Genomic DNA, 24,670 nt, shown 5'->3' with positions numbered 1-24,670 from the left:
CTCTCATAATACCGTAAAGCTTTACTGCCTTTATATGAATAGCTTATTAAAGAACTAGAAAATTTAAGCACAAACTTTTCGACTAATTATAGAATGATTTCGTCTTGAAAGTCTGCTAAATTAGCAAAATAAGATTTGTGTTAGACTTTTTTTCATCCTTTTAATTAATAGTATATAAAATAATTTGAAACATCAGCTTATAATCAGAATAGTAATAGCAGAATTAGTAATTTGTCTTTTGAAAATAGAAATTAAACTAAATACAATATTTCTCAAAATGCTCTTATTAATGCAAAAGGTTCGCTTAATAACTTACTGTTCTCATGGCAACTCGTTAGAGAAAATTCGAATTAATAATTACATTGCATTTACTTTGTGAGTTTCCGCTTTACGAAATATTCTTAGGAAAGCAAAACATTTTACATAGCCGAAGAAAGCAGTTTGTGTTTAAAAAAGGAAAAATATTTCTGTATTTTAAATAATTAATGATTGAATGTTACAAAAGAGACTATCTCTTTGGCTACCAAGAACGTTTATAAATAGAGACATCAGAATTCTTCCTCAAAATTGTTGATGTAAAGTTCCACTGAAAAGAAAATCAGGACGAATTTCTTTAAACGGTCTTTTGGCTTTCAGTATTTGTTTAAAATTTAGAAGGGTTTTGGATTTCTGTAAAGCGCAGAGTAGTAATCAAAATTTAAATAATGAAGAAGGTTGGGAAACGTTATATTCGTCTGCTTTCAGTGTGATAAAATTGTCGAGGCTATATATTTAGAAATTATTTTGATTACTTTCTGCAACTTTCGAAAGAAATAGTTTACTAAAAGTATTATGTATATTACATCATATTTATAATCAAAAAAGAACATATTTCTTTTTTCATGATCATAAAAAGATGCATTTCTGGAAGGAAAATAAGAATTATTCTGAGAAATAACGGTAATATGATAAAATTTTCTTTCAGAATATTTTCAACCTTGAAAGCATGCTATGTTTATGCTTGAAACTTAATAATTTTGATAACAGGGAACCACAGCATATCTATGGGAAGGTGCAATATAATAGTATATTATTTAAATAAAGAATTTCACTTTCTGTGGAGTTTTTCCCCTTAAGGATCACTATGTAGGGTGTCCACAAATGTCCTTATGCGGCAGAAAAGGAAAGAACTGAATTGTAGAAATGATTTGCATATGAAAAATATTCCTATAACGGCATTTTGAAATTTTAAAAATACATTTTGAAAAAATTGTAAAATCTAACTTTTTATACGGTATATCTGTTCTTATAGTTTTATTTGGTGAAAGCTTATCCTATGAAGCTAAAACACAAAGAGGGAAAAAGGGTTGCCGCTCGTACAACGGAAACAGAGCGAGACAATCTAATTAAAAAAAAATTGAGATCATTTTTAGGGGTCGTGTGCAAATTGAAGTATGAAATGCTTGCATTTGTACTTTACTAGAAATGGAAAGTCAGTTTAGAAAAAAAAAATTGATGATTAATCGATAAGCATTGCTAAGCAGCTAGTCTTGAAACTTATTGACTAATGTAAATCTTTTCGAAAAGGATATTTTATTTAGAGAATTTTAGAAAATTCTCATTATAGGAAACATTGATAGGTTCCAGTTCTACGAAACAGTGACAGGCGCATGGCCAACTCATAACAAGATTTACATAATTAAAAATTAAAAGGATTTAGTTTAAACACCTTTTTTGTATGCTTATTAGGTTATTATTCTAAAGTAATAAAACTTCACTAGAATATGAACGATAAAATTCTAGCACTTGGGAACTTATTCAGATTAAGAAAGAAAGCAGCGCTATTTAAGTGAAGGTTTTGCAAGTTGCTTTTAGAGTGTGTTCTGCCTACCTAGTTCACGTTGTTGTTGTGACTAAACAGCGATTTGCGTCTGTGGCTTTGAGTGCTTCTAGCCATTAGTTTTGTCTCGCCGGCTTCTACGAGCCAGAGCCTTCCTGCGCATTTACTTTATCCCGTGAGCCTTTAGGCTGGTATAAATTATATTTTATTTTAAGTTCAACATTATTTCTTAAACCAGAAGTGTTGGCTTAAGTAAACCCAAATGGGGTCAACTGTGAAATTCTTTGTGATCAAATCAAAGGACTATTTACACACTTCTTCTGACTTTGTCTACCTACCTTTAAAGACCTAAAGAATCTCTACAGTCTTCCTAGAGCTCGTGAGTTTATCTACTAAGGCAAACGAGACTATAACTTGATCGCTATGTAAAAATAGAGAGAATGATTCAGTATGAAATAATAAAAAATTTTTAGATATATTTATGATGAAAATAAAATTTAAATTATGTGATTGGTTTTAATGCTATGTGATTGGTTTTAATGAAGTTTAGATTTTAAAGATTAAAATTTTAAAGATTTAGATTAAAAGGACTCTTTTAAAGTTTCATATGGTTCATAAATAGAGAGTATCGATAAAGATGGCGCAGGTGAAGGAGTAAAGCATTTTATAAGATATTAGACGAATACGTGTTCATACTGGAAACGTTATATAACTTCAACGCAGGAACGTTATATAACTTCTGTGCACTTAAAAAATGAAAAACAAAATATATTAAGTATAATTCTATAAAATTCCTTTATGTTTTTTTTTATTAAACATATCATTAAATTAAACGTATTTTTGTTTAAATCAATCAGATGAAAAAGTAAAAATATAATATTCTTATGGAACTACATTTATTGCTTTTAAACAATTTGATTGATTTGATTGTTCTGTTATTAAAGTTGATTAATAACAGACAGATGAAATATAAAAGAATACTATCTTATGCTTTTCGAATAACAACAGACTCGAATGAGACATGAAACACAGACTCGAATGAAACATGAAACAACGCAAAATCGTGTTTCGAGACTAATAGCTAAAAGCCTATTAATAGCCTATTAAGCTAAAAAGAGTTTTAAATAAGTTTAATATAAAATGAAATATACAATAAAATATTTAATATACAGTAAAAAAGAGGTTTAAGTTACAGTATATTTGGTGGAGGGGCAACCAAACTCGGCACAAAGATAAATATGTAAGCTTCAAATCAACGGTCTCTCCTTCTTATCCCACAAGATAAACGTCTCATCAATCTTATAGGTCCTTTAATCCAATAATTAAATTCCGCTCCAAAGAGCCTTCTTTTCTTATAATAAAAGGAGTTATTTTAATTTTAAAAAAGAGATTTTTCGAACATATAAAAGGAAATAATGTAAGAGAGCTAGTGAACATGTCTGTAAGTTTCTGAGCTAAAATTTTGAAACTGTTAGAAACGTAAATTTTCAGTAACTGAGAATCTAATCAATAATCAAGTGAATAGTATCTTTGTAATTTAACGCATGTCAGAATGTTCTCAGCTTTTGAATTGATACCTTTAGGAAATTGAAATCACAAATGATATTGCTGTCTTATTTAGATTAGTTAAGTAGGTCCTTAATTATCAAATCTGAGAATCCTGATAACTCAGTCAAAATCATTGCATAAAATATCAAATTTAGTTATTAGCTCCAAGGGGCAATTTGCTCAGAAGTGCTATTAATTTCGTTTTGGCATTTTGCATTGATTCACTATAAACGGCGAAACACTTTTTAAATTGTTGTCACCAATTTTAGAGTCCTGTATTATATTTAAAGAAATTAAATAATGAAGAATCTGCACAAATTTATGTATTTTTCTCGCCTTGTGATAAAACAAAGGTACCTAGAGTCATCCAAATTACAATAACGTAATTCTCCACCGAATATGTGAATCTGGAAACCCTAATTTGAAATTCGATTTATTATCCATTTCATATTTTGTAACACTTTAACGAATTTTTGCTTAACAAACTCAACGATTTCAAAGCGAGCAATGGCAACACTACGAAAAAAAAAAAAAAAAAAAAAAACATTTTTATCTCTAGCACGCGAGACTGTGTAACGGAAATTCTAAAGATACGCTGTTTTAAATTTTTATGATATTGCTGTTGAATTTGATATTATGGTTTAAGCACGAAGAACATGATATTTAATAAATAAACGTAACACACGAACTCCTTTGGGCGCAATATAAAACCTGAAACCTTTCAGATTTTTAAAAAAAATTATGTTCATATCGTAACAGCACCATGACTAATCAAAAGTTTAAGTTATTTTACACAGGATTCTGTATTTTTCTTTGGAACACTACTTAGTTGAATTATCTGGCTATCGAAATAGAATTATTATAAGCAATATCTTAGAATTAAGAAACTCAAAAAACTAAGGAAGACAGTTTTGTCAGTTCTTTTCCATTTATAAAAATTAACGTCTTTTAAATCCTGTGCAGCCCGCTGTCCAAACATCCTGGCTGCGCTACGTAGATTAAAGCAAACATGAATGCATCAGTCTCTGTAATATGTTATTTAACGCAGTCAATAAAAGAATCGATGAACTGAGTAGATCATTTGTTGAGACTCCCGAAACACAATTCTTTATACGCGAGACATCTGACTGCGTCCATAAAACAATCGATTCAGGAGACGTTATTTGATTCGATTGATAAATGAACGGTGACCGTGAAATGTTTTTGATGTTGGAGAGAGAGGAATATACTTGTTCGGGAAGTAATCCATAACGGGAATAGATTTTGTCAGTGAGAGTCGGACATTTAAGATACTAGTTAATTTTAACCTTTAGAAGATGCTAAATAAATATAAGATATCTGAGAGATTTTAGAAAATTTTTAGTTTAGATATCTTCTTTGCAGTCATAAACTGTAACTAGACTTTAGATAGATGTAAAGCGAATTGTCACTAAGTAACAACTGAAACTTGAGAATGGTGTAGCAAACTAAGTAAACTAGCCCTTTATTGCAAACTAAGAAGAACAGAAATAATAACAGATGCTTTCAAATCAGCCTATCACTTGTGACGAAATAATTTAAAGTACAACAAGCTCAAATGTAAAATTTACATTCAAATAAACTAGTAGCCAAAGGCTAGACAAATCAATTAACGCGAAGTTGGCTCAACACTTAACCGGTGTGGACATTCGGCAATTATAATGCAAGGCCGAAGACTGCAAAGCTTATCTTATCTAGTAACCTAGTAGCGTGGTCTGGAGATGAATAACACGCTGTCCCATAATATAAAAACTTCACTATAATTCCTTTCGAATTAAATTTGTATTCTCTCGGGAAAACGGAAGGAAGAAGTGACAGTAAAGATCCAAAACATAAAATAATTGGTTAATTAACATAAAGGAACTTTATATTTCTAAGCAACTTATTTACAAAATATATCTGATATATGAGAAGTTTACATGCCATATTTTTATAGCTACACTTTAACTGATCTATAATTCATAAAAGAGTAATAATAAACAAATTCACTACTTATGTGGTAAGTTTGAAATTATCATTACAGCTTTATAAAATACGATTGTTACATACTTGCATTTTTTAACTTTTGAGTTATATTTTACATCTTTCAATTTTTCTTATACTTTTTATTTATAGACTTTAAAAAAATGGAATTTGAAATTCTCATACTTAATTCCACAGTATTTTCCTTAAAGTACAACAGTAGTGACGTTATCAGATTCAGACAAAAAACAATAATTTTTAAAAAGTATTTTAAGATATTAGTTTAATTCTAAATAAATAATTATTGAAACATATGCTTTTTCCTGTCGTATTTCGTAATTAAGTAATGTAAACAAGTAATAATTGCGTTTCATAATGTCTGATAAGCATCACTCTTCGTTAAGCTAACAGTTTACAAATAGAAACAATATTTTTTTCTGTATTTTGCATGACTTGATGCATTAGAATTAATTGCATTAGAAGTTTTCACACGGTTTATTTCATACATTTTTCTTTTTCTTAATTATTATCTTGATGAATTTTTAATTTAATTTATTTGTTTTATCATCATTTACGCATAATTTTTCTTACGTTTCAATGGTTAGGAAGGTATACGTTCAACCTCACAAAACTCCTGTAGTCTTGGAAATGAAAAAATAAGTAAAATCAGAGGGATTATATTTATTTTCAGTTACAAAATTTACTGAAAGATCCAAAATCAATCAAAAATCTACTAGCCTTATCTCTAAAACAGCTTTATTCAAAAAGCTGTTTTCGAAGTCGAAATTGAAAATGTGTCAGAGAAATAAAATTGCCACAAAGAAAGTTGGTGAAGAGGTGAATTTTAAATAGAAAGATAACTTTAACAGAATAAAACATGAATTAACTTCTATGAGTTTGGAATATTTTAAACAATATTAGGCATTTCGGAGCGGAAAACACGAAAACTTAACTATGCTTTCACTGGGCTTCGAACTGTGGATCTTCCAGTTGCTATCTAGATGAGATTATCATCGAAAGCCCGGGAAAATACTCTGGTTGAAGTCTTTACAAAATCAAATGGGATTTTGAGAAGATCGTTTAATAATTGATTAAAGGCTCGGAAGCCTAATAAAAAGGCCAAAATAAACATGCTTTGGTTTAAAGGCAACCAACTTAGACTGAGAAAGTTTATGAAGGGTGTTAGAAATCCAGAAAAGTTTTCTTTCTCTCACTAGATGGCGCTAGGGGCAAATGAGTGAGAGGAAATTTAAATGTTTTTTTGTTGGCATGTTTGCCTAGAGTTTTTTTATTAGTTTCTTCTTGGCTTTAATACAAGTACATAGAAATGTCGAGTTAGGCTGTTTGCCACTTCTTTTTATTTTTACAGCTACGAGAAGATAAAACGAAACAGACAATGTCTGCTGTAGTATTCAAGAACAGTAGCTATATTTTTATTCAACGTTTTTTTGTGATATGTACGTCGTGTTGCAAAAGTGCCGACAAAATAAAAGTTTGTATTATTTATCACATGAAGATAGCTTTTACAGCTCAAGCATCACCATTATCATGCCCTCTCAGGTAATTAAGTTTTCTTATTTATTCATATGAAAAATAATTAACACCTAACCTGCCTTGGCCAACGGATTCTGAAGACTGATTACAAACGAATTCTTACAGAACTGAATACAAAAAAATAAATATATTCATTAATGCTTTACTAGTTCTGTACAATTGTTATTCAATTTCATTTCGCTGCTATTATTTCTAGTTTTAAATAAAAGCTAACTTTTAAATATTTTCCCACAAAAGTATGATTAATTAGTTTGTAAGATTCTTGTTAATGTAAAGTTATTTGGAAAGGCTAGATCTTAACTCTAACTGTTAAGCGACTATTTGCTATGTACAACTGTATTAGTATTAAGAAGGGTGAAAAGGCACTTTTATTCCGCTCAAGAACAATGCGGCTTAAGTAGCAGAGAAACAAAGTGGCCAAAGGGAGAACATGCTCTGTCTGAAGTAACTCAGATGCCAGTTTAAATAGTGGCTATCTTCCCAATTTTGCATAATGCGCGAAACTGAATCTCATTCTGGCAGGAAAGCGTGGGTTGAAAATAAGAGTTATAGGAAAGGTTGCTTCCAAAATAAATTTAACTGCTAAGAAAATTAAAATAAGTTTTAAATATGTTTTGGGGATGAACAGATTTCTGTTTCAATGAAGAAATGCCACATAATATGCTCTTACATGACTAGAAAATATCTTTAAGGTAGAATACATTCATCAGACTGTAAAACATACGGCTTAAGTAATGATCAGAGGTGTGATGAACTGTGAAATTCTAGAATGGATAAATAATTTGAAAGAAGCTATCAGATGACAGTAATATCTTAACGCCTTTAATAAGGCGACATTGCCTCAAGTACGAGATCCGTATTATGAAAAAAATATTCTTTCGTTCATAATAGTGCATTATGCAAGAAAACAACAAGAAAAAAATTCTAATTTTTAGCTAACATAATGTAAAATTATTTCTTTGGCTATGAAATAATCTAGATGTTAATTCAAACTAAACTTGTACTCCACTGAAAACGAAATCGAAGCAAAAAAGGCATAACCTAGAGAGCGTTGGCCTATCTAATTCTTTACCCAAATACGAAAAATGATATGAATATTGAAAAAATAAGAAAACGTAATTGCATTGATGTCTAATCCATAAAGATGCTCAAAAAAGAAAAGATTTAAATACTAAGTTTTCACTTAAAATTGTCAATACATCCAAAGTTTGGCACTTGTAGTCATGCCTGTGAAAAATTGTACCAATAATGAACGAACCATAGAATTGAATGTTTATTTCAAATGCGACTTGTAGTGCACAAAGAAACAATTAAATTTACAGATCAGTACAAGAATATTAAATACCCAGTATTTGGTGTTTGGTAAAACTGCTACGCGCTGCAATTAGATGTCTCGTACTTATTCAAAAGGATTAACATGCCGTATATAGCACCCTTTGCCCTCATGGAGACATAGTAACTTCTCACGAGACAACAGATAACGAATTATATAACAGATAATGGATCACTTATTTTAAGGTATCCGACCACGTTGGATTTTACTGCACTGCACTGTTTATAGTTTAGAGGAAACTGTTCTGTTCATTCATGTGCTATGATTCTTAATTCTTTTGCTTGTAATACCCTGCTTTGTATTTCTGGTATTTTCCAGTTTTTTCGGGTGATTCTTTCTTAAGTCTAATAATTTTGTAAAATTTTCTTTTGCATATAATTATTTGTACATATCTGTTTCTATATTTTGTTTTATTTATTGGTTAGTACGCCTTCGATTTCAATCTAACTTGGCAGAGGGTTCAGAAATGGTAGCTTAACACTGTTCTTAGTTTTTCACGTTCTATCGAAGAAACAAAGTAACGGGAGAGATTTTTTTTTAAATACTCAGTCGATCAATTCTATGTAATTTAAACACATCCTTTATGTTAGTTAGTTAATATGGTACACATTTGTTTTCAAATTAGGTGTCCTCTTAAACGTTCGCTCTGAAAAATGTTAATTCTTGCAAACTAGTAAATGGATGTTTCTTAAACTAAAAATTTCATTTAGCAGCACTAAGTTATTTGATTAGTTATCCGTTAACTGCATCAAAGAAAGGTAATAGATCTAACCACAGTTCACCGGATTAAATATTTTCAGAGAAAATACCAAATATTTTCCAAGTCTGAATAAATTTCTTGTCTCAATTGGAAAGGGTAATTTTTTTTTTTTTTTTTTTTTTTTTTTTTGAGAAATCTGATTAAACACTGGACCACCAACCTTTCATTACCAACCACCTCTAAAGAGACTTGTCGCATATTTGAGTGCCACCAAGCTGCACAGATACTATACATTTACAAACATCCATACCTTCTCCGGTATTCGAACCTAGCCCTTCGGTACGGCATTCAGAGTCACTAAACACTATCCTAGTAAGGTGGCAAACATACTACTTAGATCGGTTTGATATGGTTTATTTGATTATGGCAAAGCACTCAAGGGCTATCTGGTTAAGGAGAGGGATGCCTTCGTGGAAGACTTTCTAAGGAAAACTAGCTGGTATACACGTTTCCATATGCGACGAAGGACGTGGGCACCACCCCTCTACCAATACGGTTAATCGGTATAGCGCCACGTCCACCTTTATCTAGATAACCATATGTAGTCATAATGCTAATACACTAAGACATAAACATACATACAAATTTGGTACCTAAAATACAGTGTTAAAGTTAATTAATGTTAGACACTAGATAATATATGCAAAAGCATGGATACGGTAGTATATATACATAACGTGTGTACTTATATGTTGGTTACACTATGATCCTTTGAAGCATTATCATTAGATACACATGACATGTACATATTGAAACATTAGGTGCATAATGTTATGCTAGAAAAGTAATTAGTAAAGTGAATTAAAAGGTTAGACCCTAGATTAGTACTGTGTGGTACGGTGTCTTGCTACTGGATTATTTGTGCTGTTTCCTAGGTACAATAACCTATGTACAAAGATATTAATACACGTGTGTTAGGTACACAATAATCAATGGGTACCCAAGAGTTAGGTACGTGCTACTTTAACATACACTGGTGAAATAAATTAAGAGAATTTTCATATTTGGTCTACGATCTCCGGAACTACTCGACAGATTTTAATAAAATTAGGTGTGAACATAGGTTGATATAATACAAACAAAATAAACATTCAACATTTATAACAGACACACATATTCCTGTGTAACACTCATGGGAGTCTGAAGGTCTGAAACAGCGGTTGCAGAAGACACAAAAGACATGGGTTAATAGATGGTACGATTCCCTCTTACAGCCATACAGGCTTCGCAGCGTGATGTCACACTGGAAATAAAGCAGTTTATCAGTGCCTGTGGCAATTGGTCCGCCTCATTCAGCAACGCTGTTTTCAGCTCCTGGATGGCTGTCGGAGGGAGTTGCGAGTTGCAATTGCCCTCTCCAGAGCGTCCCAGACATGCTCTATAGGGTTGAGGTCTGGAGACATGGCTGGCCATTCCATCCAGCGAATATCGTCTCTCGAGAAATTCGTCGACCAGAAGAGCTCTATGAGGCCTCGCGTTATCATCCTGCAAGATGAACTCGGGGTCCACTGAACCCCGGAAAAGGCGAGCATAGGGCTCCAAGACCTCATACCTATACCTCACACCAGTCACATAGCCTCAGTCAAAGACGTGGAGAGGTGTGCTGCCATCCAACATGATGTCTGCCCAGACCATTACACCGTCACCGCCATAATTGTTTATTTTGCGGATCTTGGTGGGTAGGTAGCGGTTCCTGGTTCTCTTCATATGAAATTATGTCGAGAATCTGTGTTTCGGTTAAAGCGGTACTCGTCGGTGAACAGGACGGTCGCCCAGTGCTTCGTACTCCATTCACTATGCTGCCTGCACCATGCTAATCGGACTCTCCTGTCCGTAGACGTGAGTGGGACACAAACAGCCGGCTTCTTCTGGCAAACAACCTTCTCTCATTCAGTCTTTTGGAAACAGTCACCCTTTCTACACGGGTTTCTGTGGCTGCATACAGGTCCCGAGAGAGCTGAAAAGCTATAACCCCCTGTTACGCCTCGCTAAAATGGACAAATAGCGATCATCTCTGGCTGTTGTGGCTCTTGGACGACCTTGCCCTGGCTTTCTCTCCATGGATCCAGTAACCTGGAACTGTTTCCATAGGTTACACACCATGCATTCCATAGGTTAAACTCTCTGCATATATGGATTTGCGATTGGTATGCCTCTAGCCTCCCTACAATTCGCTACCTCATTCCATCATCTACAGGTTGATGTTTACTCATTTTTACTCTTCCGATGTGAATTTAACCGATTGCTGCAAGATAACACCAAGAAATTCGTCGAGGTGTGCTAGCGAACGTAATTCGTCTTACCCTCTACATGCTTATAAAGCCTGTTTTTCTGCTCCGCCTACACACACGTGTACGCTTACGTATTTGCTGTACAAGATTTGCATTTTTATCTAGAACCAGTGGTTTTTCGTTCAGTTGAGTTCTTTCCATGCAATTCGATAAAATATGCAAATTCTCTTAATTTATTTCACCAGTGTAGATTAACAATAGGTACTTATTACAATGCTGAACAGATAATTGGTGCAATCAAATTTAGATTGGGACTCTAGTTTGATTTTTGTGATACGGTGCCGTGTTACAGGATAAAGTGTGCAGATGCATAGTTACATTATCATATATACAGAACATAAATTCATATACATATATACAGACATTTTGGGTACACAATAGCTATTGGATACCAGTACCAGTTTTCAGAGACTTTATCCCGTTCAACAGTACCAGTTTTCAGAGACTTTACCGCTCAGCCGCTGGTGACGCTATATTGCTTAGCTAATATATACAAGAAATGATCAAAATAATAAATCTATTAGCTGAATATCGACTTAGTTTAAAACTTTGTGCATTATGTTTCCTATAGCTCTGAACTACAAGAGCTAAAAATTATAACATTTCTGGATCCTCTTAACTAACCAGGAAATGGTAGAAAATACTGAACAAAATTTAAGTTATTCAGGCAAAATGTTCAAATTCACATTCATGCTTCAAATATTCATACTAATTGCTATGTACAGCCTGTTATCGGGGAACACGCGGCAAGAAATTAACCTAATTTGGGATACTTCGTTAAGAAGTTAACGAACACGTTTGTTTTTGAAGTACTTCATTAGCGACTTAATGGACGCATTATATTGTTGGACACGTCACACAAATGGATCCCCAAAGAGCTATTTGATAACCGAATGGTGGTTCACGTTTGGATGATCCAACAAAGCCTTTATAAAAGCGATCGGAAGCGAAATAATGGCTCTAAAGTACTCCGCAGAATGAGACATTTCCTACTCGCTTTACCTCTAAACTGCAGTTACATAAAAAATAAATAAAAATAAATGTACAAAATTAAAAACACATTACCTACAGCTTTTGATAGCAAAGCAAATTAAAAAGCAGGACTGAAAGTAGTAAATTCAAATATCGTGATGCTCGAAGGCCATTAAAATATTAATTAAATGCCCTTAATGAAGTAATGGTATCCACTAAAACACTTACGATGAAATTTAAGCAATTAGATGCATATGTATGTAAAAGTACGTTGCATAGTTCTAATCATTTAAAATGCTTGTCGCTACTTCGAATATTGCGCATATAAACTTAGAATTCCAAGAGATTCAGTGAATCTCAATTACCTACAAACAAGAAGTTCGAATTAGTGAACAGATTTATTTTTATCTCCGATATTTAAAACAATAGTCATACAAAAATTAAGAAACGTATTGTCGTTGCTATAATTGCTGTCTTTTGCGGCTTAAGAAAAGTTTTGTAACCGAAATTACTTAAAGAAGGAACAAAACCACTTTAATGCAAGACTGTAACAAGCCGCGTACTTATAATATGGGCCTGAAATCTAATTCTAAGTCTTCAGAATCTCAGCTAGTTATTTTCGGAAGGGAAAGTTCTAAGAAAATCTTTGGACATTAAATACTGAAGAATACCTAACACTGAAAATTGAAATATGTAGACTGGAGTAAGCACTTTAAGTAAACGTTGAAGATTTATAGCGGCAGAGATATAACAACCATTTATGTAAATTATATAAAGAGCTATTATCAAATATATTAAAATTAACTGCACGAAATTTGCTGATTAAATTCCACGAATGAATTCTTCTTTAATATCTGATTTCTTAATTGCAAACCAATAGGAATGTGAATCAAAGGAAGGTTTGATGACTGGACTGTATTAATAGTGAACGTTATTAAAATTAACATATGGAAAAATTTTCGGACAAACAAAGAAGTGGAAGAGGGCTCTATAAAACACGTTGCATTCTAGTCTGTCAGGCTAGTAGAAAGAAAAAGACCTTAGAATGGGAGTTTAAACTCTCAAGCCACTTAAAGTCCTGTAATAACGAAAGAGTTTTGTAATTTCATATGAGGTAAACTAACTGATCAGTAAATAAAAATGAAGTAAACAGAAAATGAGATAAAAATACAAAAAATGCATAAAAGAATATCAAAATTAATGACAGATTCAAGAGCAGAAGATTCATCATGAATCAAACTACATGAGCCTTTTGCTGTACAAATAGTCACGCTCAGACAAGAGCAGAGTTAACACAAAAAGAAAGACATGAGAACCGGAATCACTTTTGGCAACAAACAAACCAGTAGATAAATGGACTGAGAGAAAATAAAAAAAAATATATATCAACAAAAAACAAAAGAAAAGGGAAAGGAATACTTCTGAAATTAGAAGTTCAGTTGCAAAATTCAGTGCATTTATAAAAATACAATGAATTGACAAAACTTCAGTGTATTTCGTTAAGCGACTTAAATTAATTACAAGCTTCATTTTACTTGGTCGAAAAAGAAAGACATGTGATCTAAATAACTAGAGTTCCTGATATCTCAAGTCCGAAAGACTGGAGTTTTCCTGTTTTAGAAACTAAATAATTTATACAGAGTTTAATTTGGTTACCATGCGAAAAATTTTAAATCTACGCCCCGTTGAAAGGAACTGAATTTGCGGGTATTAATCTTACAGATCTCAGCTTAGAAAGTAATCCTAGCTTGGGTGTTACCGTTTCTCTTGGTATTATGAAATATTTAAACATTTTTTGTATAGTAATAGTTCTGCTCCGGTTCACCAAGAAGATTCAGTGGTTTAACTGGAGTGAAACATACCAATCTAAAACGTAAAATTAGGCAAAATGTTTGCTGCACTTCATTTAAACTCATTTCTTTGAATTTTGTTAGAGATTTATTTCTTAAGATACAATAATATGCCGAACAAACATTAATTTAGAAGTCAAACAACAAAAATCAGCGTTATATTTTCAAAATTTCACAGAAAAAATAACGATAACTTGTGAAAATTTGAAAATATGACGCTGATTTATGTTGTTTGACTTCTAAATTAATATTTATTTCTTATTCAAATCAATTCAGTTCTTTTTTCGCGGCAACGCAAAAATACATGAAAACTTAAAGCATCATTATAAACTGTAAAATGCAGGAAAACTTAAAACACCAAATATAGTTAAAGACAGTTAAAAAAAATTACAATTAAAATCAAGGTTTCTACGCAAAAACAAGCAATTCAGCCAACGGTCAAATTGTAGATAATTCTACAAATGTTGCACGGAGATTAACTAAAGGCAGGAAAACCTTAACTGGAACACAAGAACAACATAATTCAAATACTTTTAAATCCAAAAGTTCATGGTTTAACAACGCATAAGAATAAAAATAACTGAGCTGAACTAGCCGAGTAACCTAAAGGGTATATAATATATATATATATATATATATATAATTAAAGAAAAGAGAACAAACTATAAAAGACCTATGTGGTCAAAAACTTTGCGCATTGAGCTGCAAAATTTAGAAAAAAGTTAAAAGAAAATTCCTAGTTCGTACGATAAAAAGTTGCTTAGATACTGTGGTTTCGTGAAAATACTAACATAAGTAAAATGAAGTGCAATGAAATGCGTAAAAAAGATTAAATAAACAATAGAAACACTTGAATATTTGCAAATAAAATTCAGTACTCATTGTAAGCAATATGCTGATCAAAGTAAGGCATATTTTGAACATTAGAATTAAAGTGCGACAAAAGACTTCAGCAAAAGTACAAAAACAAAGAAGCGGTAAATGGTAGATTAGCCCAATTCGAATCTCATTAAGGCTCTTCAGGGGAAATAATTTTAATGATTTCGAATCCAACTAACTCCATATCGCGTTTCGCCGAAACAGACAATTGAAATGTGATCAATTGCAACCAAAACGGGAGATACACAACTACATTTTATAGCAGTCCTATATACAAAATTTCAACGTTTTACTGCTACTCATTTTTGATTAACGCCAGATATATGGGTACGTACCTATATACAGGCGTCACGGAAAAAATCTGTACTGAATCCATTTTAAATCCATTCTGCAATCCGTTTTGGGAAAAAGGAGTCTTTTATTTTGTCCGTGCGTTCAGATGTCATGCAAAATAATCATTCAAATAGATTAGAGAGCGGTCAAAATGGATATTTTCGTTGAAATATGATACCTGAAATTTTCGTGATTACAGTACTTCCTTTACTTTGTGCAAGACAAAAATAAGAAGGAATGGTAATCAAACTTAATTAGATTTATTTTGAAAAAAAAAGTGTTTCATCAAAGCTATTTGGTACTAAACCGAAATGTAAAAAATAACAACTAACTTCTTTCTTCTTAATCTTGAACCTCAGCACAAACTTGTAAAATAAACTGCATTTCTCGCTCCTTTTAAAGTTTGCACTCTCATTTAATGTTGACCATGACCACTAATGAAATTCCTTTCTCCTATCAATGTAGTATCTCCTATCAATGCAAGAGGATATCTCTAAAAATCTAGAAAGATCTTATATTTTATTAGATTTAATTAGATTATAGCTTGATATACTCTGAATACTTCATCAGATGACTTTTTGATACCCTGAAGCTCTGTTTTGAAATTTATATCTATACAGCATAGATAACTAGAGAGCAGAAAAGGCACACTGTTTGTGGAATCTGATGGAATATAATAAGTGTAAAATTTTCTTATTGTGAATCAGAACTTTCCCTGTCTCCAGCGGCCTAGCGGCAAAATCGCTGAGCGATGGTAGTTCGACCTGGATTGGACTCCGAGCTGCCTGGACTGGCTGCATGGGCGGTTTATCAATTTTCTCCATTTGTAACGTGGATAAGGGACAGTTTCACTTAGAAAGGCGTCCATGAAGGCGTCCTTCATGTTAAGCTCGTAGGCCTCAAGTTCTTTGCCATAATCAAATAAACGAAACCAACAGCGAACTCTTTTGGAAACGTTCTACTCACAGTTCCAGATAATTTTAATAGTTTAGTTCTCTCAGTTCCAGATAATTTTCGAGATAATATTTTGAACTAATTACAGTTGAATATAATTTTTAATCTGCTGGGATAATTTAATCCGCATCTTAACGATGGACATTCTGTAAATATTTATTTATACTCTAAGAAAAAGTGGCCTTCTTGGGGAAATGATCTACACGAGAGGATTCACTGTTCTTATTATTGTGAATGCTGGCGAAGGCTTAGCACTGAGGAAACCGTTATCTAAATGTTATGCTTATTCTGCTATGGCAAATGCTTGTTGGTGTATTTAAACAGTTGAGCCAACTGTACATGAATGATAAACAACGAAAGGCTTCCTCATCTATTTCTTCTGACGGCTAAATTGTTTTTTGATAGTCCCAAAATTATTGCCACATTTCTTCGTGGAGAGATATTTATTGAACTGAACTTCTCAAAATATATCGCGGAGGTACACAGGTTTAAAGACACAGCTATATGCTTCGAAGTATCCTGTAGTCCTTAACATAAGACAGTTGCGCCTGCAAAAGCCACGACATTCAGGTTGAAAAAAACTGCAATAGCTATCTTCAGTTAAATCAAAGTGGTGCCCTTTTGTTAAACCAGTATTTACTGAAAATATTGAGAGCTGAAAAACTTTTAAGTTTATACTTTATTTATTTTCGTAAACATAGATCCGTCTTATATTGACTGCATTGCCACAGATGCTCTACCTTTCTACTACTAAAGAAAGAATAAAAAGCTGCAAAAATATAGCCTATTCCATTCCTACTCTATATTGTTGAAAAGAAAAAGTTTGACTCTATGGCAAGCAAAGTGGAACGACTCAGGTTCTAAAGGAAGATTCACATATAATTTAATCTCAACTATAAGTGAGAGAAGATGGCTAAGTGACAAGTATCTAAACCAAGATTTAACTAATCATGGACACTTTCCGTTTTATTATAATAGGTTTTCAATTAAAAATTGTGAGCGTCCATGTGGCATGAGTAATGTCGATATTGAGTACCTGTTGCTTAGATGCTCTTCTATGAAAAATATTATCCTAAGATTTATTCCAGATATTGCTAAATTTAATACTCTAAAGGAGCTAAGTAAATATACAATAACTAAATTTAAATTGTCAAATTTCATAAAATCTGTATCTGTAAATGAAATGAATTTATATATTGATTGTGTTTAAAATTTCCTTGTCTGTTTTAAGAAAAACTAGGGTGTTTATGATAGTCTGTTATTTTATTTATTTGTATATGTAAGTAACATATTTTTATGCATGTAATGCATGTAAGTAACATGTGTTATATTTTACAAAGTATGCAATAATGTGCTTTTGTTCGTGTAGCTAATAAATCTCACCAGCTCCTAGACTTTAAGCTCATATTTTAGTTGTTTATTCTATTTAAAGTTATTTCAGGTAGTATGGTGGTAGTTCTACGGCTTAATGGGCCTGATTTAAGCCTTGTTTTAGATCTTAATGTTTCTTTAATTAAATAGCTCCACTAAGCCCTGTTAAGCCTCTAATGGCGGTACAAGAAGTTCATCCATTCATAGCCTATTCCATGAACTTAAATCAGCCAGTACCTAATTAATTTCCTGTTATTCTGTAAGTAATTTTCTGAAGTAACGATACTACAACGATCTGAAACAAAAGTTTGTAAAAGTATTTTTATGGTCCGTGAAATTTTTATTTAAAACTCTATCCCTAAGAGATCCGAAGATATTAGACAATACTGTCAAAGACATTATAGAATAGTTAGTTGAATAATTCTACATCTACATGATAACTGAATGAAAAAGAGGAAGGGCAGAAAACCAGATTCTAGTTATAATAGAAAGCTGTATGAGAATGCGTTTCTTTGTTCATTTGCATCACGTATGCATAACTGTAACTTAACAAATTTTCTACTCTTTCTTACATAATAAAAATTCCAGGGCACCGAAATAACCTGCACTCCAGTGCCTGCGTGTATTTTCAGGTTCAAAGCTCATCAAGCTATTTTCGGCTGAGAATTTAAAGTTCATTCTCCTTCCACTTCTCTTCTGATGCTTATATTTAAAAAGATAAAAACCTTCCTTCCAGAGAGGCAAAAGCTGTTGTATTATTCATGCAATCGGGAAATTAGTTTTTAAAATTAAAAAAAATGTATGAAATTATGAACTAGGAATAATTTTATTTCTAGTATATTCTGCACTAGGAATAATTTTGTTTCATTTTCTAAATTAAAAAAATTGTCAACAAAAGAGTGTTAAAGATTTTGTGTCTTAAGAAAGGAATTCACGATATCATTCCCAAATACTTAACCAAGGCGAACTTAAGTACTTAGGAAAGACTTAAGGAACTTTAATTTCAAAGCTGAATTACTTACATAACATGCAGAAACCGAATGATAATTTCTGCTGTTAGAGGATAATTTAGAAATCAGAGGAAAATTTACTCATCAATTAATCGTATCATTTCGAAAACATAGTTTATTTCGGAGCACCGTTTGCAAGCATATTTAAATTCAAACCTCGGACCGAACTACCAGTGGTCAGCGAATGGTCAGCGAATGGAATTACCGCTGGGGAGCTCTGATATATGGTACAAAGATCGAAATTCCGCAGTGGTTATTTGATAGCAACGTAACATCAAAAATTCAGTACTAAATAAACTCAAATCTATATTGAATTTCTATATTGAATATTATAATGAAATTCAAATCTATATTGAATATTATAATAAAAATATTTCTAGTGGAATATTATATTTATTGAAAATACGTAGAGAAAGTTTCAAGAAAACTGATTTGATAGAAAAGGGACAAAACGTAATTTCAAGATTTAACCAAAACAAATAAACCACAGAAAAATCAAATTTTTTAAATTTAATTAAAAAAAAATAAAAGGCAACATTACAGAAGTTTCTAGTAACAAAACATATGGCGAGAGAAGTCTTTTACTTAGATTATACTAAATATTAAAGTTAAAAATTTTTAAAGTGAGAAGTATATTGATACACTGGCTTCTGTCTATGGCCACAATACAACCACTTATTGAGTTTAATTTAAATTGAGTTCAAAATTATTACTTCAAAAATACTTTCAGTAATAATTTTGAGAAATTGAAATTTAATAATCAATCTGATAACGAGATTTACCTTTTATTTTTTACTTTGCGACACTTGTTTCTGTATTATTTATTTTGCAACTTAAGTGGTAAGGAAACTCGTCTGTGTTTTGCAAAACTTCGGAATTCATTCCCAATGAAGAAGTACATGTACAAGAAACACCATGCTATCATTTCTTCATGATAAATATCTTTTTTACTTTAAATAAACCTGATTAATGCAACTCAAAGAAAACAAAACTGATAAGACATTTCTTTTCAACTACTTAACAAATAACAAATGCAATAAATTAACAAATGCAAAAAGTATTGTGGCAAAGGCTATTGCTACTAAAAATAATTTTTCTATCGCCAAGGTTATATCGATTTCCTTTTTCTATTGAATTTTCCTTCATTAGGTTTCTCAATGATAAACTTTCTTTCCATTTGATTAGAATTTCCTTTATATTTTATTAATTACTATGGAAAAATGCACTCTATATTTTACATCGCATATACTTTTATTTTCAATTACGTAAAACGGATAATATTGTATAATTAAGGAATTTTGATCCTAAAAGCAGAATTTTTTAAAATTTTATGATTGTGCTTATGAAAAGGCCAAAGAAGTTATCATTTGAAGGAACTCATGCAATTGTTAACGCAACAAATAAAACATGTAGTGTGAAATTCTGAAGTTTAACAATTGCTTTCAACAGGTTCTGTTAAATGAAATTAACCAATAAACTTTATTGAAATGAATATTTAGTGCAGTTTCGCTTTAATCAGGTATTGTAGATGATGTCTTACCTTTAGATGCAACTGTCTTATTTTTGCTTTAGTTTCTGTTTTTAAATTTATAAATATAGCAAATCTTTTCTCCAATGGCGAGCACTAGCCATTATAGGCGTTAGTTACTTCTAAGGCCAAAAGCGGTGGTCTCTTTATTATAGAGGCATCTAATATGTGGGCAACTGTTCCTATGAAGGAACAGATAACTTACATTCATGCCTTCTTCCGAATTCAACCCCGAGCCCTTTAGTATAGCAGCCAGAGTCACTAACTGTTTTCCCATCTGAGCGGCACATAGCAAGAGAAATTTCTAATAAATTGCTAAATAAAAAGTTAATTGTTTAGTAATTTATTTAATTATTTCTGAGAAAATAGTCCAACGGATTAAGAACAGCATTTATTAAGCTTGTTAAAAATAATTTAGTGAAATTATTACATTATGGTGCACTGTTTCGAAAGAAACATGCTATGCAGAGATTTAAACGAAAATTTTAATTAATCAAGCTGTAATTAAAATACTGCAATGGAATGTTTTATTACAATTTCCCTGACAATTATTTAATACTTTTGCAGCACTTTTAAGTTTATCTGTGCGTCTCGGTAATATCCTATGATTTAGTGTTATAGAATATTGCTCTTAGTGTGGGTTTATTATTGTTTTATCATAATTATAAGAATAATTTCGGAAAACGAATTAAATAAAAATTATTTAATAAAAATACTATTTTGAATTTTACATACAGGGAAAGCTACTTTGTCCAGACTCATGCAAAAATTTCTTCAAAATGTAATTAAAATATTGTAAGGAGATAACTAATTATAAACTTTGATGACAGTACTTAAATATTCCTTCAGTACACCTAATTCAGTTATGTCAAACAGATAATAACACAGCACATGCGTGCTGTTTAATTTCTGCATAATAACTTAAATTGAATTAGAATCATGAAACATATTAAAAAACATAGGGCAAGATTTGATCTGCCGTAAAATTTCTCGCTTTATTTATAACGAATAATATTTTTAGATCTAAATTTCTTCGAGCACCAATGAATAAAAAAAAAATAAAATTTCCTTTGGTTTCTATTCTTGATGATTGTCCTGGCTGGCTACGTTGAATTTTGTACTTTTTCCAATATGAAGCATAAATAAAAGCCAGTTTTCCCAGAAAGGTTTACAAGGAAGTCATCATTTATAAATCAGATAGTTCTCAGCCAAGGATTTAAAACAGAGTTACTTCTTAATTTTATTCTTGGTTCTCAAGTGCTATGCTAATGAAAACAATTTAACCTAATGGATAGGTCTAGCGATGTAAAATGAAACATATTTATGCTTCTATCCTTTACCCGAGAGTTCCGATTAGAATTAGAAACAAGAATGCTAATTTCACATGATTACAGATAATTGTGTTTTTAAATTCAGGAAAATTCGAATTAGTCTATTTTTGTATTATTACGTACTGTAATTAAAGAAACGATTTCATGCATACAGAGATATTAAGTTTATTTACTGTAGGTTAAATTAAAAAAAATTCAATGATTTTGAAAACAATTCAGTAAATTGCGTTAGTCCGAAATACCTCTGTCTAAAAAAATGCGTTTTGCTTTTAACCTTCATATATCTCATATTTAAAAATAAAAATTCTTAAAAAGAACATGTGAATTATTATTAAGAACAAATAGAAACAAATTCCATTGAATTTTGAAATGATTTCTGTGAATTATGGCACGATACTCACAGATACATATATCGGAAAAATTTTAAAGAAATCGGATACGTTGAAAGTGTTAAATTTTACCTAATCAAAAAATCTGATGTGTACACCACATGACTTCCTTGTACGGAATACTGTAAAGGCCCTTATTTTCGCGATTTTCCCGAGCCCGTCGTAATCGCGAAAATTTAAGCCTCGCGAAATACTTTTTTTTTTTTAACTTTCTCAACTTTACTTAGGTACTTTTGAAAATTTTCAACTTTCGGTTCTGTTCATATAAAATTCGCGAAATTCTCAGCTCTTGAAATCATCGATATATTCATTTTCGCGAAAATAAGGGCCTTTGCAGTATTAAATTATACGCATTTTTTCTTGCATTTCATTTAAACTTATTGGATCTGATGTGTACACCACATGACTTCCTTGTACGGAATACTGTAAAGGCCCTTATTTTCGCGATTTTCCCGAGCCCGTCGTAATCGCGAAAATTTAAGCCTCGCGAAATACTTTTTTTTTTTTAACTTTCTCAACTTTACTTAGGTACTTTTGAAAATTTTCAACTTTCGGTTCTGTTCATATAAAATTCGCGAAATTCTCAGCTCTTGAAATCATCGATATATTCATTTTCGCGAAAATAAGGGCCTTTGCAGTATTAAATTATACGCATTTTTTCTTGCATTTCATTTAAACTTATTGGATTGAATTAAATCTTCTTCGCCGACAGCGCATAAACCACAATAGAATAAATGCATTCTTTAAAATTCACTCTATTTGTTTACCATAGCGACACTCTGGCGCTAAGTTCACTTAACAGCATTATATTTCGTTCATATTATAACTCAGAATGCACAAAATTTAGATCATTTAAAGAATAGAATTATCTAATCGTTGTCACATGTTCTATTCAAATACTATAATAAATCTAGAACGATGTAGAAAAGAAATTAAGGAAACAAAACAAGAAAGAAACAGTTTTTCACAGACGATTGAGTAATTCTCATTCAATTAATTCAGTTCTTACTTCGCGACAAGGCAAAAATAATAAAAATTCAAATATCTGTATTAAAAATTACGAAGTAAATCTTAAACACTTATTTCCTCGAAAAAATTCCAGAAAGTATGAAGCAGGATTTAATTCGCAATAATAAATGAAGACGTTATCTTTGTTGTTGCGAAGCTAAGTTTCTCTAGATTGGCAACAAATCCACTATCCTCCTGTTTCAAATGTAAACAAGCAATAGCCGCCATCAAAGAAATTATTAGGCTTAGCGACACTTAAACAACTTTAAAATTGTTGATAATTCTAAAAATACTGCATACAGATTTACTAAAGGCATAAAAACCTTAACCGAAGATAAGAACAATATAATTCAATCATTTTTAAAGCAAAAAATGTACAATTTACGAACATATAAGAGTAAAGAAACTGAGATCACTGAGCCGGGTAACAGAGTGGATATATATATAAATATATTTATATACGTTTGGTGCGGCCGATTGCAACCAAAATACGAGGTGCACATTTTTTGAGTTATGCGAGATACGTACGTACGTACATACGTTAGTAGAGACGCCACGAAAAATTCTCTTAAGAATTCATTTCAAGCAGTTTCATAATTTTTTTGGAGGAAAAGAGTATTTTATTCTTTCCTTACGTATAGATATTACGCAAAAACATCGTTAAATTGCATTCGATAGCGGTCAAAATTGATATTTTCGTTGAAATATGCTGCCTGAAACTTTTCGCGATTATAATACTTCCTTTTTACTTTGTACAAGGAAGTAATAAAAAAACATCAAGTAAAAAAAAAAAAAAAAACTTGCAAAAGTTCTATTTGTACCCTCGTTAAAACCTCACTCAGGGATACGAATTTTCATAAATTCACGACTAAGAATTTTCCCTCAAATCTAGAAATGGTAGAACAGCAAAATTACCCTCGTTTTAATAACTTCGTAATCAAAATAATTTTGATACATTGCAACATAAAAGCGCCTGGCAATTAATGTTCGCATTTTAACTTAATAAATTGTTTTATTGCGCTTTCTTTTTCTTGCTTGATTACAATTAAAGGAACATGATAACTTATTTAATGAGTATTTCTTTTTTTTTATATATATGTGAGTGTGTTTTTTAATATACGGTTTAATCCTTTCATACATGTCCCTTTTGATTCTTATTTTCATCATTATTACATTTTTTCTTCTTATATCTTCCAGAAAAAATGAGATAAAATCACCGTCCTTGAATCATCCTTTAGGCCCATGGATTTGGTGAAGCTTTTCTCAAGCCTCTTGAGGACTGATGTCTTTTTTCAGGTATAGATAATGAAACTTATTTGTTTCTGTACACACTCACAGCGGAATGTTTTTATATTAAAGATAATTTCTTTTCGCCTATCATTATTGAAGCAACGCAAAATATTTGATAATAGAGAAGGAAAATTTTCTAGAATTTCGTATAAAATGTAGTATAAATGTATATTGAAATAAATATTCAATAAAAAATAAAAGAAAATTATATCTATTTGTTTTATATTGAATGCTTGATTATTTTTTTAGTATTTACTAAATCGTGAACAACAAACTCTGGCTTTTAACGCATCTATCATTACACTTGACAATTTATAATTTAAATACCTATGCCCTGCCACGGTAATTGCTCAAGTACTGGGAGCCATAAGCGGGCGAACAACAAAATCGCAGAACATTGGTATTTCAATATGGGTTCAAATGCCGACGAATTGACTAGATGCAAGCGAGGTTTCATGGTTTTCTCCGTA

The 24,670-nt window shown here is 31.6% G+C and overlaps 1 protein-coding gene and 1 long non-coding RNA gene across 2 annotated transcripts in view; one reads left to right on the top strand and one right to left on the bottom strand.

Annotated features, from left to right (window-relative positions):
* The window catches only part of LOC118196104 (uncharacterized), a 194,670-nt gene that overhangs the window by 121,495 nt on the left and 48,505 nt on the right, over nucleotides 1-24,670 (bottom strand). The gene's annotated exons all lie outside the window — the stretch shown is intronic.
* LOC146999450 (uncharacterized) lies at nucleotides 6,692-24,408 on the top strand. Its single transcript, XR_015039697.1, has 2 exons — nucleotides 6,692-6,907; nucleotides 24,108-24,408. It is a non-coding gene; the product is annotated as an uncharacterized LOC146999450 (long non-coding RNA).

This window comes from Stegodyphus dumicola, chromosome 1 (assembly GCF_044657685.1).
Source record: "Stegodyphus dumicola isolate Sdum_Otavi_A_Nest chromosome 1, ASM4465768v1".
Lineage (NCBI taxonomy): Eukaryota > Metazoa > Arthropoda > Arachnida > Araneae > Eresidae > Stegodyphus > Stegodyphus dumicola.
Note: the sequence above shows the minus strand (reverse complement) of the source record. Positions and strands in the feature narration are given on the sequence as shown.